The following is a 23,545-nucleotide window of genomic DNA, read 5'->3' as shown; positions in this document are numbered from 1 at the left end:
AGAGAGCACGGGGAGTGTGTGCTGTTATCCCTCTGTGTGTATGTGTGTGTGTGTGTGAGCATGGGGAGTGTGTGCTGCTATCCGTGTGTGTGTGTGTGAGCACGGGGAGTGTGTGCTGTTATCCCTGCGTGTGTGTGTGTGTGTGTGTGTGTGTGAGCGAGCACGGGGAGTGTGTGCTGTTATCCCTCTGTGTGTGTGTGTGTGTGTGAGCGAGCACGGGGAGGGTGTGCTGTTATCCCTCTGTGTGTGTGTGTGTGTGTGTGTGAGCACGGGGAGTGTGTGCTGTTATCCCTGCGTGTGTGTGTGTGTGTGTGTGAGCGAGCACGGGGAGTGTGTGCTGCTATCCCTGCACACACATGCGGGCAGGGCGTGCTGTGGGTGCGGGTGAGGGTACCACAGCTGTGAGCTTCTGGCTCCCGGCTACAAAGCCCTTCCAAGAACAGCCATAATCCCTCATCTCGATGTGAGGCTTCTTCTGGCTAGACTGCGTGGTGGAGGCAGAGAAGGCCAATTTGATAACCACATGATCATCTGATGTTAAAGACAGGGAAAATGAGGCAGCAAGAAAGTTGGGAGGCTGCTGGATGTGAAGAACGAAGAGCTGGGGCTTTGGGATTACTGCAAGCCACCGCTCCAGCTGCCACGTGCACGGGTTCCAGGGCAGACCCCATGCCACCGCCCAGAACGTGCCGCGTGATCCAGGATCCATTACGCATCTTTCCCCTTGCTCTTCCCATGGCCCCAGGAGCGTGTTTTAACACTGTATTCACTCGATCTCCTATGCTTACAATTTTTAAATGCAAGTCCTTGCCTCAGCAGCAGTCTAGCAAGGTCACAATTAAGAGACGGATGCAGTGGCTTTTTGCCTGTTTGCCTCCCCCAGCTGGCAGTTAGAGAAACATGGTCGGGGCCAGTGCTCAGGCACCAGTATGAACGCCATGTGAGTCCCAAGCACTCCATTTCCAATCCTGTTCCCTGATAAAGTGCTTGTGCAAGATGGCCCAAGAGCTCAGACCCCCGCATACCCACGTGGAAGACAGAGGCCTGACCCCGGTTTCAGCCTGGCCCAGTCTGGCTGTTGTGTGGCCACTCGGGGAGTGCATCAGGGGACAGAAGACCTCCCTTGCACACGCACTCTCTTTCTCTCTGTAATTTTGCCTTTCACATAAAAATGTAAATATTAAAAAACAAATGGATGGGCCCGGCGCGATATCATAGTGCTTAAAGTCCTCACCTTGCATGCGCCGGGATCCCATATGGTCGCCGGTTCTAATCCCAGCAGCCCTGCTTCCCATCCAGCTCCCTGCTTGTGGAAAGCAGTCGAGGACGGCCCAAAGCCTTGGGACCCTGCACCCATGTGGGACACCTGGAAGAAGTTCCTGGATCTTGGCTTCAGATTGGCTCAGCTCCAGCTGTTGTGGCTGCTTGGGGAATGGATCATCAGACGGAAGATCTTCCTCTCTGTCTCTCCTCCTTTCTGTATATCTGAGTTTCCAATAAAAATAAATAAATATTAAAAAAGACAAAAGCAAAAACAAATGGAAAGGTATGAAGGGGCAGAGAAAGGTATGAAGGTCAAGGAGGCTGGCAGTGGTCACTCACACTGGGCATTGCATTAAAGACTTTGGGTTTTATTGAGTGAAATAAGGAACTGTTGGGAGGCCCAAGGGACAAGGGAGAGGATGTAATTCACATTTAAGACTTCCCTGTGGCACGGTGGGGTGAGTCACGGCTTTCAGTGCCCTACGTGGATCTGAGCTCCAGCTGCTCCACCTTTGGTCCACATTCCTGCCACTGCGCTTAGCAAGACAGTGGATGATGCTCAGGCACTGCATTGACTGCCAAGTATGTGGGAGACCGGGACGGACTCCCTGGCCCCTGGGCTCCTCACCCGGCTGTGCTCCCGTGGCCATCCAGGGGAGTGAATGAGCAATGGAAGCACGCTCTGTGTGTGAGAGACTCTGCCTTCTGCGTACTTGTTAGACCGGACCTCTCTGGCACAGGGATGCTCAGGGGCCAGATGAAGGCAGACAGACAGGCTGGGATGCCACAGCAGGGAAGACATGATGGGAATGGCCAGGAGAGCAGCCCCAGAGGCAGCAGAAGGTGGATGTCCTCCCAGTGTCCTGTGGCTAATGAAGGTGGAGAAGCGAGGGGTACTCCTTGGGTGTTGGGAAATGAAATGAGCCAGCCAGCAGGCCAGAGAGTCTGGGGCGACCAGGAAGCGGGGAGCCACCAGGTAGCAAACAGGTGGAAAAGGCCCCGTGCTAGCCAGGCAGCTTGGGACACAGCACCCCTACACAGCGCCTGGTTTATATCCCAGCTTCCCGCTGATGCCCTGGGACATGGCAGGTTGCTCTGCCCACGGGGAGCTCCGTCCTGCCCCTGGTTTCCTGGTTTATACCCCGCCCAGCTGCTGCACATATGTGGGAAGCAACAACAATCAGGAGAGCTGCTTATGCTTTTCAAAGGAATAAAAATAACAAATCAACAGATGGGAGGGAGAGAGGAGAGCATGGACGCTAGGCCTGTGGGAGTGGGAGGAGAGAGGGGCGAGTGGACACCAGGCCTATGGGAGAACGGAAGGAGAGAGAGGTGAGTGGACACCAGGCCTGTGGGAGTGCAAGGAGAGGGGCGAGTGGACACCAGGCCCGTGTGACACCTGCTGCTGCAGGGCCCAGAACCACCTCGCAGCTGCTGAGGCTGCCAGGGCCTTGTATCATAGGAAACAGAGCAGCAGCCATGCCTGCCTGTGCCACCTGCCACCTTCCTGACAGGGCAGGTGCCAATGCCTGTCCAGGAACACCAGGCAGGAAAGTCAGAGGTCCTCTGAGCCTTTCAAGTTGTGGAGGGACACAGCACAACCCCACAAAGGGCAACAGAAGTCCTTCTCCTTCCTTTCCCAGCACCTGGGAGGGCCCCAGGAGGCAGCTGAGGCGCAGGGAGGGGCGGCGATGTGGCCCAGGGCACACAGCTCAGAGATGCTGCATCCAGGCTCCTCTCGTTCAAGCCCTGTGCGGGAGTTAACGACACTGAACACAACGCTAGCTAGGGCCTGGGTGGAATTTCATCCCAGGACTTGCCACCTCATTGCACCTGCCCAGCAGAGAGGTTCCTACCTTCAAGCCCAGAAAGGGGTTGAACTCACTGCCCAGAGACCAACAGTTAGCCCCTCCAAAGAGGATCTGGGCACCACTTCATCCTGCCAGGTGTTTCTGAGGTCTAGAAGCTTCCATCCAAGAATGCACTGCATTTTGTTACATTGAGTTTCATTTTCACCTTCTTCCTGTCGGTCTGTAAGGCCAGGCAGAGGGGCTGGCACAATGGCTCAATTAGCTAGTCCTCTGCCTGCAAGCACAGGATCCCATACGGGGGCTAATTCATGCCCCAGTTGCTCCACTTCCCATCCAGCTCCCTGATTGTGGCCCGGGAAAGTAGTAGAGCATGGCCCAAAACCTTGGGGCCCTGCACCCACGTGGGAGACCCAGAAGAGGATCCTGGCTCTTGGCTCCAGATCGACGCAGCTCCAGCCATTGTGGCCACTTGGGGAGTGAATCAACAGACAGAAGATCTCCCTCTCTGCTTATATAAAAATAATAATATTTTTTAAAATAAATAATTGTTTAAAAGAAAAGATAAGGTGGAGGCGGGGGAGTGTCCTCAACGAAGCAGCAAAGTTTCCAACCTGACCAGTTCAGAGGATCCCCAGAAAACACCCGGCCACCTCTCTGGGTAGGAGTTGACCCAGTCCCCTGCAGGTTCCTGGGCATGGTGGCCCAGGTCTGCACAGAGCTGGGAGGCTGCTCCAGGCAGGTGTCACCGCCGAGAACTGCCAAGACCAGGGGAGGGTGGCCACCACAGGTCGGCGCACCCGGGCTGGGCCTTTACCAGGGGTCACCCTGGGCCTGCGGGAGGAGCTCGCCGATCACGGCCCAGCTCCTTCCGGCCCAACCTCCTCCAGGGACAGAGCAGAAGCCCTGCGCCCTGTGCCCCTCTGCCCGGGCACTCCATGCGGCACGCTGGGCCCGAGGTACCCCAACCCCACGTCGCGCGCGCTCTGTCCCAAAGAGGGTCCCCGCGATCCTTAGGCCCAGGGCTCTGCATGGCCAGCCCCTCGCGTCCCCCCGTGGACTCCGAGTCCACTTCTGCCGCCGCAGCCCACCTCCCCGAAAGGCGTCGGCGCTCGGGGACCCGAGAGCGCCGGACGACCAGGGCACGGTGACCTTACCTCGGGTAGCCACAACCCGGCGACCGGCAGACAGCAGCCTGCAGCCCGGAACGGAGAAAGGCGCGCTGGGGCGGGCCTGGCCCAGGAGCGCGGCATTGGCCGGCCCCGAGGGCGGAGTTGCGCGGCCCGCGTGGGCGGGCCTGGGCGCGCTGGCACCGCCCTCCGCAGCCAGGCTGGGGAGTTGGGTATTTTCTGCCCGTGTTCGTCTGGGCCACGTTCCCGGGGACTTCCCAGCGGGCTGGGAACCTCCCCTCTCCAGCCTCAACACTTCCCGAAGGAGGCAGCCCCGCCGCCAGCCCAGAGCCCCCGGGGGTGACAGTACGGGAGACGCGAGCGCTCAGCGGGTTGCTCATGAGTGCCCACCCGGCTCCAGGTCTGGGCTTCAAGCCTCCTGCCTGCCTAACGGGGCCGTGAAGTCCTCTCTTCCATATCAGGCAGAGAAGTCTTACTCTTCCGGTCCTAAAGACAGACGAAAAATTTTGTGGAAGTGCTTAATGATTCCCAGGAAAGTTACACGGGCCAAACTCCACTCCTGAGCGTACAGCCGCCTACACACACACACACACACACACACAGAGAGAGAGAGAGAGAGAGAGAGAGAAAGACAGAGAGAAGCTCCTGCTGACTTGATTCCTAGCAGGCCAGTTCAGATGTCCACCAGGGAGCTCATGGAGATAAATGGACTGTTCAGGGTGCAATAGTATACAACAGTCAGAAGACCAACTGAGTTTTTAAAAAGATTGATGATCTGACAGCTGCTAGTTCACTTCCCAAATGGCCACGATGGCCAGGCCAAAGCCAAGAGCCTGGACCTCACCTTATCTAGGTCTCCTATGTGGGTAGCTGGGGTCAGGGTACTTGGGCCATCTTTCTGCTGCTTTCCCAGGAGCGTTAGCAGGCAGCTGGGTGGGAGTTGGGGCCAGGATTCCAACAGCTCTCTGATATGAAATGCTGGCACCCCAGGCGGTGGCTTAATCCACTGCACCCCAACAGTAGCCCTGAGAACAAACTATTGAGAGATCTGGATGGAACACTCTGGATTAATTTCCCTACCGATGAATGGGCACCATGGCTCTGTAGTGCTCGGGCAATGGAGCCGAGCGCAAGGCAATGCATCCTGCTTCGAGGCACATCCAGTTCCAACCAGGGCAGAAGTAACCCATGGAGAGAGGTCTCATCTCCGTGAGCTCCGGGCTGGACTGCGGCCTGGCGAGGCACCCACAGCAAGCAGAAGCGTTCTGTGTCCCCACACAAGGGGTGGCCACAGCAGCCTGAGTGGCGGCCGACCCGGGGCATCCGCAGCCAGCTGCCTCAGAAGCAGAACAGCCAGGACACGAACTGACGCCCATACGGAATGGAGTGCCTGGCTTGCAGGTGGTGGCTTGACCCGAACTGCAGCAGAACTAGTCCCTAAAACTGAATTTAACATTCCAAAGCCAGGTCCTGGGACCGGAAATGCGGGTATGAGTGAAGCCACCGGCTGGAATGTGTGGATGGAGGCGGAGGCGTGGCTCCATAACATGGCCCAGGGGCTCCACCTCTAACTCCCACATGGAGACCCAGATGGAGTTGCTGCATCCTGGCTGCAGTACTCGCCCAGGAACTAACCAACCAACCAGCTAGCTAGCTCGTGTGTGTTCTTTCTCTTTCTCCCTGTGTTTGCCTTTCAGATACATGAAAAATATGCTTTTCTTCGGGACTAGGGAGAGGAGCTTTCTCTGGTCCTTGCCTGGTTCTGACTTTGGGTCCCCACCCTCTCTCGTAATGACCATCAGATCGCTCCAGAAACCCCTCAAAACAAACTAACAAATAAACAAACAAACAAACAAACAAAAAACTAGAATAGATAGAGAACAGCAAGGAAAGCTTAGAAACAGACAGGAAACGGGCAGTGGGGATGCACTTATAACTCACTGGGTGGGACACAAAGATTAGTTGCTCCTCACTAGGGTATTGAAGATTTCTCTGCACACCACTCCTAAAACTGTTCACCTAAACTGTTGACATATGCCTTGTTAGAGTTATAGAGTTAGACTACCCGAAAAACAGCCAGGTTCTGCAAAATTACGCTTCAAAGCTATAAACTGCTAAATACTAAAATTAAAATAGACATGAGACAGCTGAATAGTAATCTACAGCCATTTTAAGGTGTATAGAACCCAGTTGTATATAAACTAATAATTGAAATGTCAATGTAGAAGTCATAGGATGTGGTTCAGAACTTGCACTCTTTTTTTTTTTCTCTCTCTTTCTTTTAACATGTTGGTTACTCAATACCATGTCAACTAATTCCATTACGTTATAAATTGTTACTGATGTAATGTCGGGGCTTTTAATTGATTGGGAATGATACTCTCAGCTCTACCTTCAGACCAGAGATGGTCTCCCCAAGAAGCAATTGAACTCATCTGGACAATAAGACACTGGACTCTATGCTTTGTAGATGCTTGCAATGAAAGAATCTCAACTGAATTTAAACTGTGGTAATGCAACAAGGTGGAGGAATCCACCATGGGGGGGGGCGGGTTTTGGGGTGTGGAGGGGTAAATCCCAGTGCCTATAAAACCGTGTCACATAATGCAATATAATCAATTTAAAAAGAAAAAAAGAAAAAAGAAAAATAAGTTTTTCTAAAGGGTCGGTAACTGAGCTGCAGCAGCAGCAAGTGCAATGCCATTTTCATCTGGCTAACAGCTATCACGTTGGATAACACAGGGCACTTCTGTTGTAGCAGCAGCACTGCACAGCACTGCACAGCACTGAAGTAATAAAATTCAACATACAATGTCAAGGTGGGGCAAGCCCACGGAAGGCTGAGGGACGGTCCAAGAACCGAGAGACCACCGTGGAATCCTGTCCTAGCCCTGAGCCGCAACAAAGCCACTAGGAGCACGCAGGACAAAATCGGCACTGGGCTGTGGATTAGTTAACCATGTGCTGTCAGGGTTAGTGTCCTGGGTTGATCATTGCATTGTGGCTATACAAAATGTAAACATTTCTATTATCTTTGCAACTGTGTTATAAGACTGAAACAGTTGCAAAACAATAAAGTAAAAACTTTTTTAAAAAATCATCTTTTGGTCCTATCTGGATACTGATATCATTTGCTATTTTATGGCTTGTCTCCTTTCCACCCTATGTTGTGGATATAATTCACAGATCAATGTCCACTTATTGGTGGAGGGGCAAGTGCTGAAAGTGACTTACATGCCAGGGTGCCCCAAGGCAGGCCAAGGCTCCCTGCCCAACTCAGCAACCAGCAGCTCATGTTTCCCCCCAGAGCAAAACGTGGAGGGCAGAGCCCCAGCAAGTGCTGGCGCCCCAAAAGGACGCTCTGTCGGCTCTGAGGCCTCTGGGAAAAACAATGTCGAGGTGAGGCAATCCCACGGAACCCTGCCTTCACAGCTGTGAGTAATGCTTTACACGGGTGGTCTTTCTTTTTTTTCTGTTTTAATGATGTTTACATAGTTGATCAGGGTGAAAACGATCCAGTGTTGGGGAAAGTGAGTGAGACCTTGTTCCGAATTTTTCATTTTTTTCTTCTTGTATCTGGGGGAAGGAGAGAGACAAGGACAGAAGCCACACCCAGCCTCCCAACTGCCCCAGAACCCAGGGTCACCGATGTGGAGCGTGCTCCGAGGCTTCTGCTCAAGTGGTTTCGATAGTTCTAACGTGCTGCCGCTCTCACTAATCCAATGGTGAGGTAATCCTTTCAAAGTCCACTGGTCGACATACCCACCTGGAGTCTCCATTAGCCCACAGTCTTCCAACTGTTTTTTATTCTGCCAATTTACTTACATATATGTATTTATGCATGTATATAGATATGTGTGTATTTACACATATAATTTTACATGTATGTGCATATGCATTTATTCACACACACACACACACATATATGTGTAAGCACGTATTTTTATCCCACTGATATGGGGAAAACACACACTTGCTGGAGAGCCCCAACACCATACTTCCAATGCTGCCAGCCAGGGGTCACTGCTGGCACACTGTCCAGGTTTCCTTGTCTGAATGTTCTGGCTGGTCTGCAGGCTTGCTGACCTTGAACAGCCATGGTGCTAGTCGTGAACGACAACCTGATGGGGTCAGCCAGGAGCTTTGAGGATCTCTCAGAAGTCTTGGCTGGACTGAACTGGCCCCTGTGGCCTTGGGGCGCTGTGTGGCTGGTGGCCTGCCTTCTTGCGAATCACAAGGTCGCTTGGGAGTGGCTGGCCCCCGTGAGGCTGCAGGGGTGGCTGGGAAGCCATCAGTGGGCAGGAGCTGCCTTGCCACCTTGTGTGGCTCCCCCAGCAGGAGTCCCTTGCCTGGCTAAGACTGTCTCTCCATCCTAGCTGGAGCGCTGCTTCCTCTCCTCTGGAAGTCCCTTGACAACGGGCGGGGGGTGGGGGGAGGAGTGGCCCCTCCTCCAGCTGTCCCTTGGCTGGCCGTGGAGGGGCAGGTGGGAGGGGACTTCTCTCACAGGAATAGACCCCACCCTCCCGCCATCCGGGGTTATTTTGGTTTGGAAAGCCTTTGTCTCTTGCAGCACAGCTTGCATTCGGTGAAGCACACGCACCTGACGTGCAGGCCCTGACTTCCAGCCAGGAAACGCCAGGGAAAACCAGCACCCAGTTGACAATCTTAGACTATCTCCACCTCCCCAGGAAGGCCTCTGATGGTCCTTTCTCTGATTTTTTAAAAAAAGTTTTATTTTATTTTTATTGTAAAGTCAGACATACAGAGAAAAGGAGAGACAGGAAGATCTTCCATCTGATGACTGGCTCCCCAAGTGATCACAGAGGCCGGTACTGCGCCAATCCGAAGCCAGGAGCCAGGAACCTCTTCCGGGTCTCCCACACGGGTGCAGGGTCCTAAGGCTTTGGGCAGTCCTCGACTGCTTTCCCAGGCCACAAGCAGGGAGCTGGATGGGAAGCGGAGCTGCTGGGATTAGAACTGGTGCCCATATGGGATCCCAGCGTGTTTAAGGCGAGGACTTTAGCCACTAGGCCAGCCACCGGACCCCGCTTTCTCTGATTTTATCACAGCAGTTCAGCCTGTTCTTCAGCACCATGCAGTCACACAGTACAGTCTGTTTCCTGCCTGGCATCGTGTACTCTGCATGTCCATCTTTGTCATTGCATATGGCTGTTCCCTGTCACTGCAGAGTAGAACTCTGTAACATGAAGATGACATGGACTGTCTGTTCATTGTGATTTTTTCTTTTAACTTTATTTTATTTGAAAGGCAGAGTTATACAAAGAGAAGGAAAGAGAGTTCTTTTGTTGATTGGTTCACTCCCCAGCTGGTGGCAGTGACTGGAGTTGGGCCAGCGCAAGGCCAGGAGCCATGAGCTTCTTCTGGGTCTCCCACATGGGTGCAGGAGCCCAAGGACTTGGGACATCCTCCATTGCTTTCTTTCCAGGCCATTAGCAAGAAGCTGGATGAGAAGTGGAGCAGCTGGGATGCAAACCGGCACCCATGTGGAATGCTGGTGCTGGCAAACAGAGGATCAGCCTGTTGCACCACCATGCTGACCCCTGGTTCTATTTTTAATGGAACATCAGACTTTTCCAGATGCCATTAGGAATAAAACTGTTATGGACATTCAGCACAGGTCTTTTTGTGAAGCTATGTTCTCATTCCTCTTCGCTGAGGAGTAAATGGCCGGCAGCAGGGCCTGGTAGCTTGGCTTTGTTGAAGGCATCCAAGGAGTTCTCCCAAGTTGTGCCACACGGCACTCTCAGCAGTGCCGAGACCTCCAGCTGCCGCGCTTTGATCCCGTCCTGCAGCAAGGAGTTCAGTGCGGGAAATCAACTGCAAAAACTGCAAAAAGTGGCTAGAGGAGCAAGACTCGGGGAGCTGACTGGCTCTAACCCCTCACTCATCTAATCCTATCATCAACATAGGTGACACAAAGAAGGTGGCCCTTGCTGCGCCAATAATCTGTCTTAGGGCATCTTACAATCAGGTCCTAGTTTGCATTCATAATCCTAGCTGCAAAGGAGTCTGGAGAATGTAGTCTTTCCTCTCCATCCTGACACCCACTGGATGGCACCTTCAGAGGCAGGCAGTGGGGGGGTTGCTGGGTCGGCAAGGCGCATCACAGAGACATGGGGGTAGGGGAGCCGCTGGGTCAGGGTGGACACTCGGCACAGCATCACAACACCATGGGGACAGCTTTAACCCGGATCCCTGGCGTCAAGTCCTAGTTCCATGTCTGATTGGGTTTCCTGCTAACGTACAGCCTGTGAGGTGGCAGGTGACAGCTCAGGATGTGGGTTCTGGCCTGTATGTGGAAGGGTCAGATCGAGTTCCCGGCTCTTGGCTTTTGCCTGGCCAGTTCTGGCTGCTGTGGACATTTAAGGCTGGATTTCAGACATCTCTCTGTTACTCTGTCTTTTTACACATTTATTCATTTTTATTGGAAAAGCAGACTTACAGAGAGAACAAAGGACAGAGAGAAAGGTAGTCCACCTGCTGGTTCACTACCCAAATAGCTACAGCGGCTAGAGCTGAGCTGATCCAAACCCAGGAGTCAGGAGCCTCTTCTGGGTCTCCCATGCAGGTACAGGGTACCAAAGCTTTGGGCCATTCTTGACTGCTTTCCTAGGCCACAAGCAGGGAGCTGGATGGGACGCAGGGCTACCAGGACACAAATCAGCACCCATATGGGATCCTGGCACATGCAAGGCAATAACTTTGGCCACTAGGCTACCACACCAGACCCTAAAAATTTTTTCAATATGAAAAAATAAATAACAAATAAATAAGGACTAGAGCAGTCGCTCAGCTCACCAATCCTCCACATGTAGCATGGACACCACATAAGGATGCCAGTTCTAGTCCCAGCTAATCCACTTCCAATCTAGCTCCCTACTTATGAACAGAGAAGGCAGAGGAGAATAGCCTAAGTCCTTGGGTACCTGCCACCCATGTGGGGGGACCCAAAGGAGGCTCTTGGCTCCTGGCTTCAGATCAGCTCAGTTCCAACTATTACGGCTGTTTGGGGAGTGAAGCAATGGATGGAATTGCTCTCTGTGTCTCTCTTTCTCTCTGTAAACCTGTCTTTCCAATAAAAATAAATCAGAAGGAAAGAAAGAGCAAAGGGGGAAGGAAGGAAGGAAGGAAGGAAGGAAGGAAGGAAGGAAGGAAGGAAGGAAGGGAGGGAGGGAGGGAGGGACAAGCGAAGTTTCCTCATTTCTGGACATGAAGGAATGTCCCACGAGACACTGTCCCATCCACATCACAAGAACTCCTGAGTTAATTTTGAAGTTTAGAGAACAAAGTCCTAAGGGTTAGAAGGTCTGAGAGCCTATATTATAACACCCAGAGCCTAATCTTTAATTCCTGAGCAAATGCCCAGCTGTGCCAGAGTGGGACCAGAGCCCAAAACTTGCTCAGCTTCCTGGTGGGCAGCAGGGAGCCACCACCTGCTGCCTTCCTGCTGCCCATCAGTAAGGCGCCAGGATTTGACCCCAAGAACTCCAGGATGCGTTGCAGGAATGTCAAGGAGCAACTTACCTGCAGTACGAAGCAGCTTCCCCTGTGAGAGGGGAAATGCAGACCCTCCACTTTATCCAACTAAAACAACTTCCTGTTGATTTACCCTTTCAGCAGCTGTGTGTCAACTGTGTCTCGTACAATTATAACAGTTTCAAGATCATTTTTAAATATTTTTAAGATGTATTTATTAATTATTATTATTCCTTAGAAAGGCAGTGTTACAGAGAGAAAGGGAGATTGCTCTTCCATGTGGTGATTAACTCCCCAGATGGCTACACCAGCCAGGACTGGGCCAGAGCACAGCTAGGAATCAGGAGCTTCTTCCAGGTTTCCCACCTGAACACCAGGACCCCAGCACTTGGGCCATCTACTGTGCTTTCCCAGACATGCCAGCAGGGAGCTGGACTGGAAGTACAGAAGTCAGTGCACAAATCGGTGGCCACATGGGATGCTGGTATACAGACAGCGGTTTAACCCACTACACCACATGCTGGCCTACATTAAAAAAAAAAAAAAATGAAGGAGGGAGATGTTAATGTCAATCAGTAATTAGCAAAAGGAAGATGCTGTCTTCCACACCCAGGCTTGCAGACTCTCCTAAAAGGTCTCTGGGTTCTGGGTCCCCACATTGTCCCAGTCCTAAGATGTCCTGCTTCCTTTCTGTCTGTAAACTTATTGGATCGCCCCTTTATCACATTCCCCAACTCGTTACTCGCAGATACCGGAAATTATATTTGTTTTCATCTTATTTGAAAAGCAGAGCTGGATCTTGCATGCACAGCCTCGCTGCCCGGTACCCACCTCAGTGAGGCCTGGGCCAGGCTGGGCAGCAGCTGGGGACCCTGCGTGGGCCTCCATACATCCAAGCACACATTCGCAGGAAGCTGCGTTGGAGGTAGAGCCAGGACTTTATTCTGGTCACTCCGACATGGGCCGCGAGGGTGCCAGGCAACATTTAACCACAGTGCCAAACACCTGCCGGAGTCAGGGGTCTGAGCACTCAGTCTGGCAGCACCTGTCTGATACCCTGGGTCAGGGAAGGCTGTTCCCTCGGGGAAGGACTTTCATCACAAGGCCATTGCAGTCCCCGTGGGCCAGAGCCCTGCCAAGACTTTTACTTAATGTCCTTTCATTTTCCATCAATGTCAATGGCAAGCAGCCCTCACACAGCAGCACTGTTGCTTCTCTAATTTGAGATGGGGCCAACTCAGCGCCTGGGCTCCCCCAGCTGGTATGGCCAGGCCACAGGGGAGTGTACTTGGGGTGTGGCTCTGACCTCTGCTGAGGATCAGAGCCGGGAGGAGGTCTGGCTGCTGGTACACTCACCTTTCCTGGGCCTGTGCTCACCCCCGCTGCAGCCCTACCCTCTCTCAGGACGCTGAAGGGAAGGACACTCCCGTGGGAACACAGGGAGCCTGGCAGCAGGCAACTGGCATGTGCTGCTGTCTCCCTGGGAGAGGGAAGCGTGCTGGAGAGAGAAGGGCACAGTCTGTTGTGTTATTCTGTCAGCTTCCCAGTGTGCTTTGTGCTGCTCAAGGTAGAGTCCCTTTTCCTCTCTGTAGCAGGCAGGGCTAACACAGCAGCGAAAGGTAGGCCTAGCACCAGGATAGACTGGGAAGGGAGTCCTGAAGTATCCAGTACAAACGGGGAAAAGGGGCAAGAATCGGGGAAACGCAGAGCCCACAGGAGAGCGCGGTCAGTGGCTCTCAGTCGGGCACGCGATGATGTGCAGCGAGCTAAGCAGACACCTGGATTCGGTGCTGTCATGGGAAAGAGCACTGCATGGACACAGCAAGGCTGACAGAAGGGCCGGGAGACAAGGTATGGGGCAGACGATGAGAGCAAGTGATGCCTGGGAGGGAGGGAGGAGGCCTCTGGGAGTCAGAGATGACGGGGTGCTGTGGGGGTGCCATTGCCGGTGGGACCGCGGTTGAATGAGCACTGCATCAACTCTGTGGAGGGCGGGTCACCTGGAAGGCACAAGTCCTAACCCCACAGGTGAGCCCTGGGAACTTCCCTGCCCGCGGGGGGGCTCCCCTTGGCTCAGCCAAACCGGGGTCAGCACTGCAGAGCTGTACTTGACCTCAGTGAGAATGAGCTGCACCTTCCAGGGGTGAAGGCTCTTTCCTGGCACTTTCTGAGATCTGCGGCAGTGGAAGGGCTGGGGTGGGGCCGGGGCTTAGGAGTGCGGAGGACACAGCAAGGACAGCAGAAGGAAAGCCAACTCGGGCACAGCTGTAACCCCGGAAGGCAAGGAAAACAAGGTGACTGCAAACAGCCGCCTGAAGACCTACTTCGGGGAAATGCCACGTGGAGAAGTCACAGCATCCCTGTGCTCCGAGCTCTCTCTTGGATTGCTCCTGCTGTCGGCGGAGTGAGCGCTTAGCGTGTGGTGAGGAGGCCACATTCCACACCATGGGGCCTGGCTCCTGCTTCCAGTCCTGTTTCCTGCCAGTGCAGGCCCTGAGAAGAAGCAGCTCTCTCTACACGCTGGGTCAGCCATGTAAGAGGCCGGCATTGTGCTCCTGTCTCCTGGCTTGGCTCTCAGCCCAGCCAGTTGTGCGTATCAGGGGAGTGAATTTGAGAATGGAAATTTTCTCTGTGGTTCTTACTGGACCCCTTTGGGGCACTCAAGCAAAAATATCAAATATAAAGTCTCCAGGAAACTTTTTTTTTAACATTCAAAATCTCAGAAATACTATTCTCATGAAGTCATGCAAAAAGGAAAGTTGTGCAATAGCAAAACACTGAAGCCCTCTCTCTAGAAAGCATCAATGGGAAACATCACGTGTCCTGCCCAGTGACCCAGCTGAAGCCCAGGTCCAAAGAAAATTCATAGCCCAAGGACTGATAAGAATTTCTAAAGATGCAAAACAAGAGAATTAAGTACCCTCAAAGAGTTTTGGAGAAAATTGGAGCTGGCGTCATGGTGTGGTACACTAAGCCTCCTTCTGTCAAGCCGGCATCACCTATGGCCAAGTCCTGGCTGCTCCACTTCTATCCAGCTCCCTGCTGATGGCCTGGGAAGCAGCAGAAGACAGCCCAAAGCCTTAAGCCCTGCTCCTGGCCCCTGCTTTTGGATGGACCCAATTAAGGTCACTGCAGCTATTTGGAGAGTGAACAAGCACATGGAATATCTGTCTTATTCTCTCTCTGTAATTTTGGCTTTCTAACAAAAAGAAATAGTTGCTTTTTTAAAAAAAATCTCTCTGATAGGCTGCAGCTAACACTAGTGAGCCTGGAAACCAGGACTAGGGGTAGGAATGGCTTGACAAAGAGTGGCACCCACCTGCACCAGTGTAGACTGGAAAGTGAGGCTGGTTGGGGTGATCTAGGCTTCAATGACCATGGATGTGTATGAGAGCAGAATGAGAAGTGGGACAGACTGGACCAGTCTGCCATACATGCTGGCAAACACAGAAACCAGGGTAGGAAGCAGGCCTGGTCAGGGTTATTGCAGGTCGCTCCAACTAGGCTACAACTCCCACTGGTTTACATAAGGGCCAAATGTGCGGTGGGCAGGATTGGGCTGCACTGCAACACCTATTAGTTTGCGTAGAAGAAAGAGCTGGAGATGGAACTGACCCGGTAACTGCAACCACCACTGTGCACATCAGTAGATCCAGGTCACAGAATGGACCGGATTCTACACTGACATGCACACACAAGAACCAGGTCTGAGATCACCTCAGATGAAGTGTCTGTGGAAATGCCCCCAACTGAATCGCCGGACTCAGAACTCCAACCATGGAGAGAATTACAGGTTCCATGGTCTGACTGTGAGGTGCATGTGTCAGAGCTGGGCCTCCTCAGTGACTCGGACAGAGCACTGGACAGCATATCCAGATGCGTATGGAGGATATGCAGTACACTGGAGCCTGCAGAGGACACCTGGGTACCGTGACAGACAATGGAAGACTGAACAACGTGATCAACTACCCCAGCCGAGAGTTGGCAGTAAATACCCAGGCAAAATGGAGACTCTAAGGCAGACTATGTCAGCCAGTGGATTCTAAAGAGATTTCAACATGATAGGAGTGGTGAGATTGGCAGCGATTACAGAACTGTTGAACTATCAAAACCACTTGAGCGGGACCCTCACAGCATGCCCCACATAGGGGACCCTGCGATGGTTGGGAGGCTGGGTGTGGCTTCTCCCCTTGTCTCTCCTCTCCCCGCCTCCCAGAAACAGTAATGAAAGAAGAGAATGTAAAACAATGGTCTTACCCAATTTCCTCTAGCCCTTGACCTAGGCACCCTAATCAAATATTTTAAAAATCATCAGAAACAAAATTTGAAAAGTAAAATTAAAAAAAAAATACAAAGCAAAAAAAAAAAAAAAAAAACCCCACCCTAATTATGAGGGAAGGAGGAGGTTTGTGAAAAAAACCATAAATGAAAAAATTCCCACTGTGGTTTCCTCCTCAGGTTGGGTCTGGGTGCTGGTTGGTCATTCTGTTACTTAGTACCTTTTTGTAAAGGTGGTGCCATCATAATAATGGCCAGTCAGGTTAGATGAAGTGGATCAGAGAACAGCAGGAGGAGAACGCAGCCTCCAGGGTGCTGTGAACAGAGGTGGCCCACGACCCTGGCAACGGAAAGCAGCCAGTGTGGGGTCCTGTGCCTGCTGGAGCAGGAAGCCGAGCAGGAATATGGGCTCCGGAAAACCTAGAAAGCTTGTATCCCTGGAGGTGGAGAGGGGTTGGAACAAAGCTGAGAGCAACATTTTAGTGAAAATTTTTTTTTACCATTTTTATTTCTAGACTATTTATTTGGAAAATAAATTTTTTTAAACTAAAAATTTTAAACGAAACGTGTTAAAAAGACAATACTTGACCCAGAGAGACTCATTATTGATTCTCCCCAACTTACAAGGAAGAAATTATTACTCATTCTCTACAATCTCTTGCAGAAGATAGAAAGAAGAAATGTTTTCTAATTCATTCTGAGACTAACATGACCCCCACATCAAAACTTGATGAAAATATGACACGAAAAATGAAACTAGACTGCTCTCTCCCATGAACACAGGCAGAACATCCTCAACAAAACAGGACAAAACAAACTCAACTACACACAAAAGGATTGTGCGCCATGGGCATGTGGCCCCAGGTGTGCAAGGCCAGCTCAACACTGGAAAATCAAGTCATGTAATCTAACACAAACACAAGAAAGCAAAGCCAGATCACATGACTGTAGCAGTAGATGCAGAAGTCTGCCAAAATCCAGTGGCCATCTGTAAAAAGAACTAGGGGATAGGACCGGAGCGTCTACAACCTGGTCAGAAGCGTCTGTGGAGCCCAAGGCAGACAGCACACTTAGCGGAGGGGAGCTGTGTGTGGACACAAAGGCTCCATCTGTTTGGGCTGTCACTGCATCAGCAGACCCAAGCACAGGGAGCCCAGAGGAAAGCTTTATGTATTATCCTAAATAACAGAGTTGGTGAGAAGCCATCGCTGTTAAGACAGGCTGCTCTCTGAGAAAGGAGTCTGCCAGAGCTCTTCTACAAGAGTATAGTGGAGGGGCTGGGCGCAGGAGAGGGGGAGCAGGAGGGGTGCTCCTGCTCAAGCAGCAAACACCTCCATAGGGTGCGTGGGAGCATGGCTCAGTGGCTAAATCCTCACCCTTGCCAGCACCAGAACCTCTTGGGATGCCAGTTCATGTCCCGGCTGTTCCACTTCCCATCCAGCTCCCTGCTTGTGGCCTGGGAAAGCAGTCGAGAGCAGCCCAAAGCCTTGGGACCCTGCACCTGTGTGGGATCATGAAGAGGCTCCTGGCTCCTGGCTTCAGATCAGCTCAGCTCCAGTCACTGCAGCTATTTGGGGAGGGAGCCAGTAGATGGAAGATCTTTCTGTCTCTCCTTTTCTCTGTAAAAATCTGATCTGTCTTTCCAGTAAAAACTAACAGATGTTTGAACAAATATCTAACTCTGGGGCTGGCATTTGGCTCAGACTCTGCCTGAGACCCATGCGTCTCCCGTCAGCCCCTCTGCGAGCCAGCCAGCTAGAGCTCACGTGCACGCTGGGAGGCAGTAGACGACACCTCAGTGCTGGCTCCCTGACTGCATGTGTGAGGCCTAGAGCGAGTTCTGGGCTCCTGGCTTCAGCTGGACTCAACCTTGCCTGTTGTAAGGCATTTGGCAAGTGAACCAGCTGATGATCTCTCTCTCTCCCTCCTTTTTGTCCCTGCATCTGTTGCTCTGCCTTCCAAAGAAATAAAACAAATACAACTCTAGTTTCTTGCAGCTCTTGATTGGCTGGTGCCCCTCCCAGCTCTCCCCATGCCATGTTGCCAGCTTGTTCTCTGAAAAACAACCACTAAGGGGTTTCCACCTTTGTCCTTATGCCCTCTACGCCTGAATCCTGCATTCTTTGAATTTTGTTTTTATTTTTATTGGAAAGGCAGATCTACAATCTACAGAGAGAAGGAGCAAAAGAAAGAAAGATTTTCCATCTGAAGGTTCACTCTCTAAGTAGCTGCAAAGGCAAGAGCTGAGCTAATCTGAAGCTAGGAGCCTGGAGCCAGGAGACTCTTCCGGGTCTCCCACACAGCTGCAGGGTACCAAAGCTTTGGGCCATCCTTGACTGCTTTCCCAGACCACAAGCAGGGAGCTGGATGGGAAGTGGAGTAGCCAGGGTATGAACTGGCATCCATATGGGATCCTGGGGCATGCAAGGCGAGGACTTGAGCCATTAGGCCATCACGCTGGGCCTGAATCCTGCATTCTTGATTACCAAAGCTAACACCTACGACACCAGCATGCCATGTGAGCACTGGTTCAAATCTCAGCTGCTCCACTTCCTAGCCAGCTCCCTGCTAATGCATCTGGGAAAGCAGCAGAGGATGGAAAGTCAGATGTACATAGAGGAGAGACAGAGAGGAAGATCTTCTGTCTGATGATTCACTCCCCAAGTGACCGCAACAGCCAGTGCTGCACCAATCCAAAGCCAGGAGCCAGGAACCTCCTCCAGGGCTCCCACATGGATGCAGGGTGCTGGGTCCCAAGGCCTTGGGCAGTCCTCGACTGCTTTCCCAGGCCACAAGCAGGGAGCTGGATGGGAAGCGGAGCTGCCGGGATTAGAACTGGTGCCCATATGGGATCCCAGCGCGTTCAAGGCAAGGACTTTAGCTGCTAGGCCTCACCACCGGGCCTATTGAGGCTGCATATTAAGGCACAGATAAGAGCTTTGTTTTTCATGAGTTTCCTGGCAAAGTAAAGCTAAGGTTACCTGTGGGATCTGATTGTTTCTTCCAGTATCTACGGCTGACTGGGATCTCCTGGCATCAATGTGCAACTTAGCCCTCAAGCCGGGGACATCCCAGCCTAATACTACCTCATACAGCCCCAGCAGACCAAATCTTGAGTCCTTTAGCAGGTTTTTAAAACATTTTTAAATCCATCTTGATATACTTGAAAGGCAGGCAGAGATTTACCAGTCAGTGGCTCACTGTCTTAATGCCCACATGCCAGAACCAGGGCAATCCTGGTCTGCCATGTGGGTGGCAGGCACCCTGGGGACCTGCGGCCTCCCAGGGTGCGTGTTAGCAGAAGGTGGAACTGGGAGTGAAGCCAAGACTCCAACCCAGGCACGCATGTGGATCAGGTGTCTCGAGTGGCCTATTAATGCGGTGCCAAACACACGCTCCACGCCAGCATCCTGTGCACCTGCCTGATAGCACCCAGGCTCTGACTTGTAAAGGGAGGGGGAAGGTGCCTGGGGCCGCAGAGCCTCCTGCCCTCCACCCTCCCCCCCGGCTGCACCATCATCTTCTTTTGCCTCTGCAATGTCCAAAGCCACCACCTTCACTTCTCCTGGTGCCTCGAGCCGCCTCAGTCATTTTGGCATCAGGGGGTTCTTTCCTTTCAGATGGCCCCACGAGCACACCTGGAGCCAGCATCAACATGGGCTTCTCCGGCTGTTTCTTTTTTCAAGATCTATTTATTTATTTGAAAGGCAGAGTTGGAGAAAGAGAGAGACCGATCTTGCTTTCAATGCTTCACTCCCCAAGTGGCTGCAACAGCCAGGCTGTGCCAGGCTGTGCCAGGCTGAAGCCAGAGTGATGAGCTGTTTCCAGGTCTCCCATGTGGGTAACAGGGGACCAATCACCTGAGAGTGGGATTGGAAGAGGAGCAGCCAGGACTTGAACTGGTGCCCATTTGGGATGCTGGCACCACAGGCAGCAGTTTAACTTGCTACGTCGCAGCGCCAGTCCCAACAGTTTGCACTCAGGGCTGTTCTTCCTGCCTCCTCTACACACATCCCAGGAGAGATGTTCATCTTTAGCAGACCCATGTTAACACACAGTTGCCAACGAAAATAAATAAATCGTTTTGATGGTTTATGGCTAAATCCTTGTCTTGCAACCACTGTGATCCCCTATGGATCCCGGCCACCCTGCTTCTCATCTAGGTCCCTGCTTGTGGGCTGGGAAATCAGTCGAGAACGGCCCAAAGCCTTGGGACCCTGCACCTGTGTGGGAGACCCAGAAGAAGCTCCTGGTTCCTAGCTTTGGATCAGCTCAGCTCCAGCCATTGCAGCCACTTGGGGAGTGAACCAGTGGACAGATCTTTCTTTCCTTCTCTCTGTAAATCTGCCATTCCTGCCAGGACTGGCCATTTACTCCGCGCTATTGCCGCCGGCACTCCTGTGTGAGGCAGAGGCCTCCTTCCTGCACCATTCCTCTTGGAAGCAGTCCTGGTAGGGGATCCTGAGACGCTGGCAGCCCTGCTGCAGGTCACAGGGTCTGATGGGGTTGCAGAGTGGCTTCTGTAGAGCCTACAGCCAGGTTTGATCCCCATGGCCTCTGACAACCTGTCCACCAATGATGCCTTTTTGTTTCCAGAATATTCTCCACCTGTGTGGGGGGCAGACACTTAGGGGCTGTCCCACAGTTAGTTTTTCTGCTTCCCAGCTCAACAAACAGTTGGCTGCAACTACCTACAAGCAGAGTGACCGTCCGCAGGACACTGTATCCAACTGTCCAGCACTCGTTTCAAAGGTCCCCATGGCTGCTCTCGACCCTGCTGCGACTCTGTCGACATTTGCAGTCCCACAGTGGGGCGCTCAGCAGGAGCATCTCCAGCATCTCCCAAACCCTGCTGCCACTGCTTCCCCATTCAAAGGGGTCAGTTTCCCTTCCTTTTGCCTTGTTACGCACGGGCCCAAATCCAAGAAGTGCCAGCCATTCCCAGGAATCTTTAGAATTGTTTCCAGGCCTTGGGTACAGCCAAGCACAGACTGCCGATTTGTGGTCTTGGGGCAGGCCCAGTGGTCCCTGGGGTGCTAGAAGCCCTACTTAGTTTTCAGTTTCTGTAGAAATGTGTGCCTTTTCTTCTGATATCTGACACCCTACTGTGCCAGACACTGCAGAGTCTGAATGGAATTGCTCTCATTAAGGGTCCCTGGAGAGGGCGGGCAACAGTGACGAGAACACCACACATGTGCTGCTCTCATGCTGCTGCTTCCTTTACCTGTAGCTCTCTCAACTCACTACACACAATTTCAACATTGTAGTGTTTTAAATCCTTGAGGTGGAATAGGCCAGCAATACTGCCATTTTAGGTCACTTCTGGGGTCTTCCCACTAAGAGGCAAATAGCTCTTGGGTCTCAGGGTCCAAGGGAATATAAAAGAATGTATCTTGGAGCTGGCACTGTTGGCATAGCAACATGTTAAGCCTCTGCCTAAGATACCAGCATCCCATATGGACACCAGTTCAAGTCCCAGCAGTTCTACTTCTAATGCAACTTTCTGCTAATGGCCTGAGAAAGCAAATGGCCGAAGAAAGCAGATGGCCCAAGTGCTTGGGCCCCACACTCACATGGGAAATCTAGACACAGTTCCTGGCTCCTGGTTTCAGCCTAGCCCAGTCCTGGCTATTACACTCATTTGGCGAGTGAACATTTCTCTCTCTAACTCTGCTTTGCAGATAAATAAATAAATCTATTGAAAAAAAGACACCATAATATTTATTGTTTCTGGCAAATGGGCCAGCAGAATATAGAGTTTGGGTATTATGGGATGAATGTCTTAAGCTGCTTTATTCATGTTCAGCAACTCCTATACAGAACTGTATTTATAAGACTAGCATTTCTTTTCCAAAAATATTTATTCATTTAGTTACTTATTTAGTTGCTTAATTATTTATTTGGAACATAACATGACATAGAAAGGAGAAGAGACAAAGAAATCTTCTGTTCACTGGTCCATTCCCCAAAGACCTGCAGTAACGGGAGCTGAGCCAGGACTAAGCCAGGAGCCAGGAACACTGCAGGGTCTCCCCTGTGGATCACAGGAACCCAAGGACTTAGCCACCACCTGCTACCTCCCAGGGTACGCAACAGCAGGAAGCTGGATCAGAAGCACATCACTCAGAATCGTGATACAGGAGTGCAAGTGGCAGCCTAGGCTGTTGTACCACCGCACCCCACCAGTCTGGTGCCTCCTAACAGGCAGCCCAGGTCTGGCACAGGAGGCCTACAGGGCCTGACCAACCCCTGCCTGAAGAGTCTGTTTCAAATGAGCAGGACTTCAGCTGATGCTTCAGAGCTAGGAGGACACTGCCTGATCCCAGAGCAGATCTGTCTGCTTCACGATTCTGTTCCCAGGTGGAGCACGGCCAGTGAGTCCCACCTGACCCGGGGTTAAGCTGAGCTCCAATACTTCCTCGACTGGCTTTGGAATCTGCAGGTTCCTCATGGAAAAGGAGCCCAGAATTCTTCCAACTGGCTCCTTGAAATTTCCACTTCCCCTTGATCTGAACTCCTTTGCAAGGAGCAGGTCTCTTCCTGGGAGTGAGTCAGGACACACAGGAACCACCCACAGGACAGGCCAGCAGCCTAGGCTGCTGCTTGCCTCCTGCACCCCACCTCCAAGGGATTTGCTCAGACCCCCCCAAAAACTCTAACTCCTGTCACTGACAGGCCTTCAATATTACACTCTGTGTGTGTGTATGTGTGTGTGTGTGTAAGAGAGGAGAGAGAGAGAGACTTTCAACACAGGCTACCTGGCTTTAGTGTTAAGCAAAAGCCACATTTTCCTCCTCTTTTTTATCTCTTGGGTAGATTTGCATTTCATCATGACCAGCCAATCGAATGCCCAGAGCTCTGTCAATCTTCAGTCAGGTTCTTGCCCCTGGCCCTCTTCCTGGGGGTGGCTTGGCCACTCCCACCTCCAAGGTCCCTCCCTCAGCTTGGTTAGACCCTAACTTGGCTAGTGGCCTCTTGCTGGCCCCTTACCGGGGAGCCAAGTTACTCTCTGGGCAGCTTGACTGGGCCTCCAGGTTAGCCATGTTGGAAACCCCACCCACCCCAGAATTCCTGGAAACAGCAGTTGTGCAATCAGGAAGGGGTGGGTATGCTAGCCAAGCTGCTCCCACAGACAAGTTCAACCTTAGGTCTGAGAACTTTTCTCCAGTTGTTCAGAGGACTAGACTTCTTGTCAAGTTTTCTCTTTTTTCTAGACAAAGCACAGAAAGCCACACACCCCCAAAGAGATGAGGAAGGCCATTCCCCACACCCGGGCTGGTCCCCACACACAGTTGGTTGCTCACAACCAGGCCATTCCCCACACCCCATCTGTGCAGGAAGTTGCTTCAGCTCCAGAAGGCAGGGGTGCTCTGGGAAAATCTCTTTTTTCATGTCCCTCCCTATCTCCATCATTCTGCTTTAAAATATATATATATATGTATGTATATATATATATGTATGATTTATTAGTTATTTTGGGCCTGGCACGGTAGTCTAGTGGCTAAAATCCTTGCCTTGAACGTGCCAGGATCCCATGTGGGTGCCAGTTCGTATCCCAGCTGCTCCACT

This window comes from Ochotona curzoniae, unplaced genomic scaffold (assembly GCF_017591425.1).
Source record: "Ochotona curzoniae isolate NIBS_2020 unplaced genomic scaffold, NIBS_Ocur_1.0 contig_3520, whole genome shotgun sequence".
NCBI lineage: Eukaryota > Metazoa > Chordata > Mammalia > Lagomorpha > Ochotonidae > Ochotona > Ochotona curzoniae.
The sequence above is the reverse complement of the archived record's forward strand: the minus strand, read 5'-3'. Positions refer to the sequence as shown.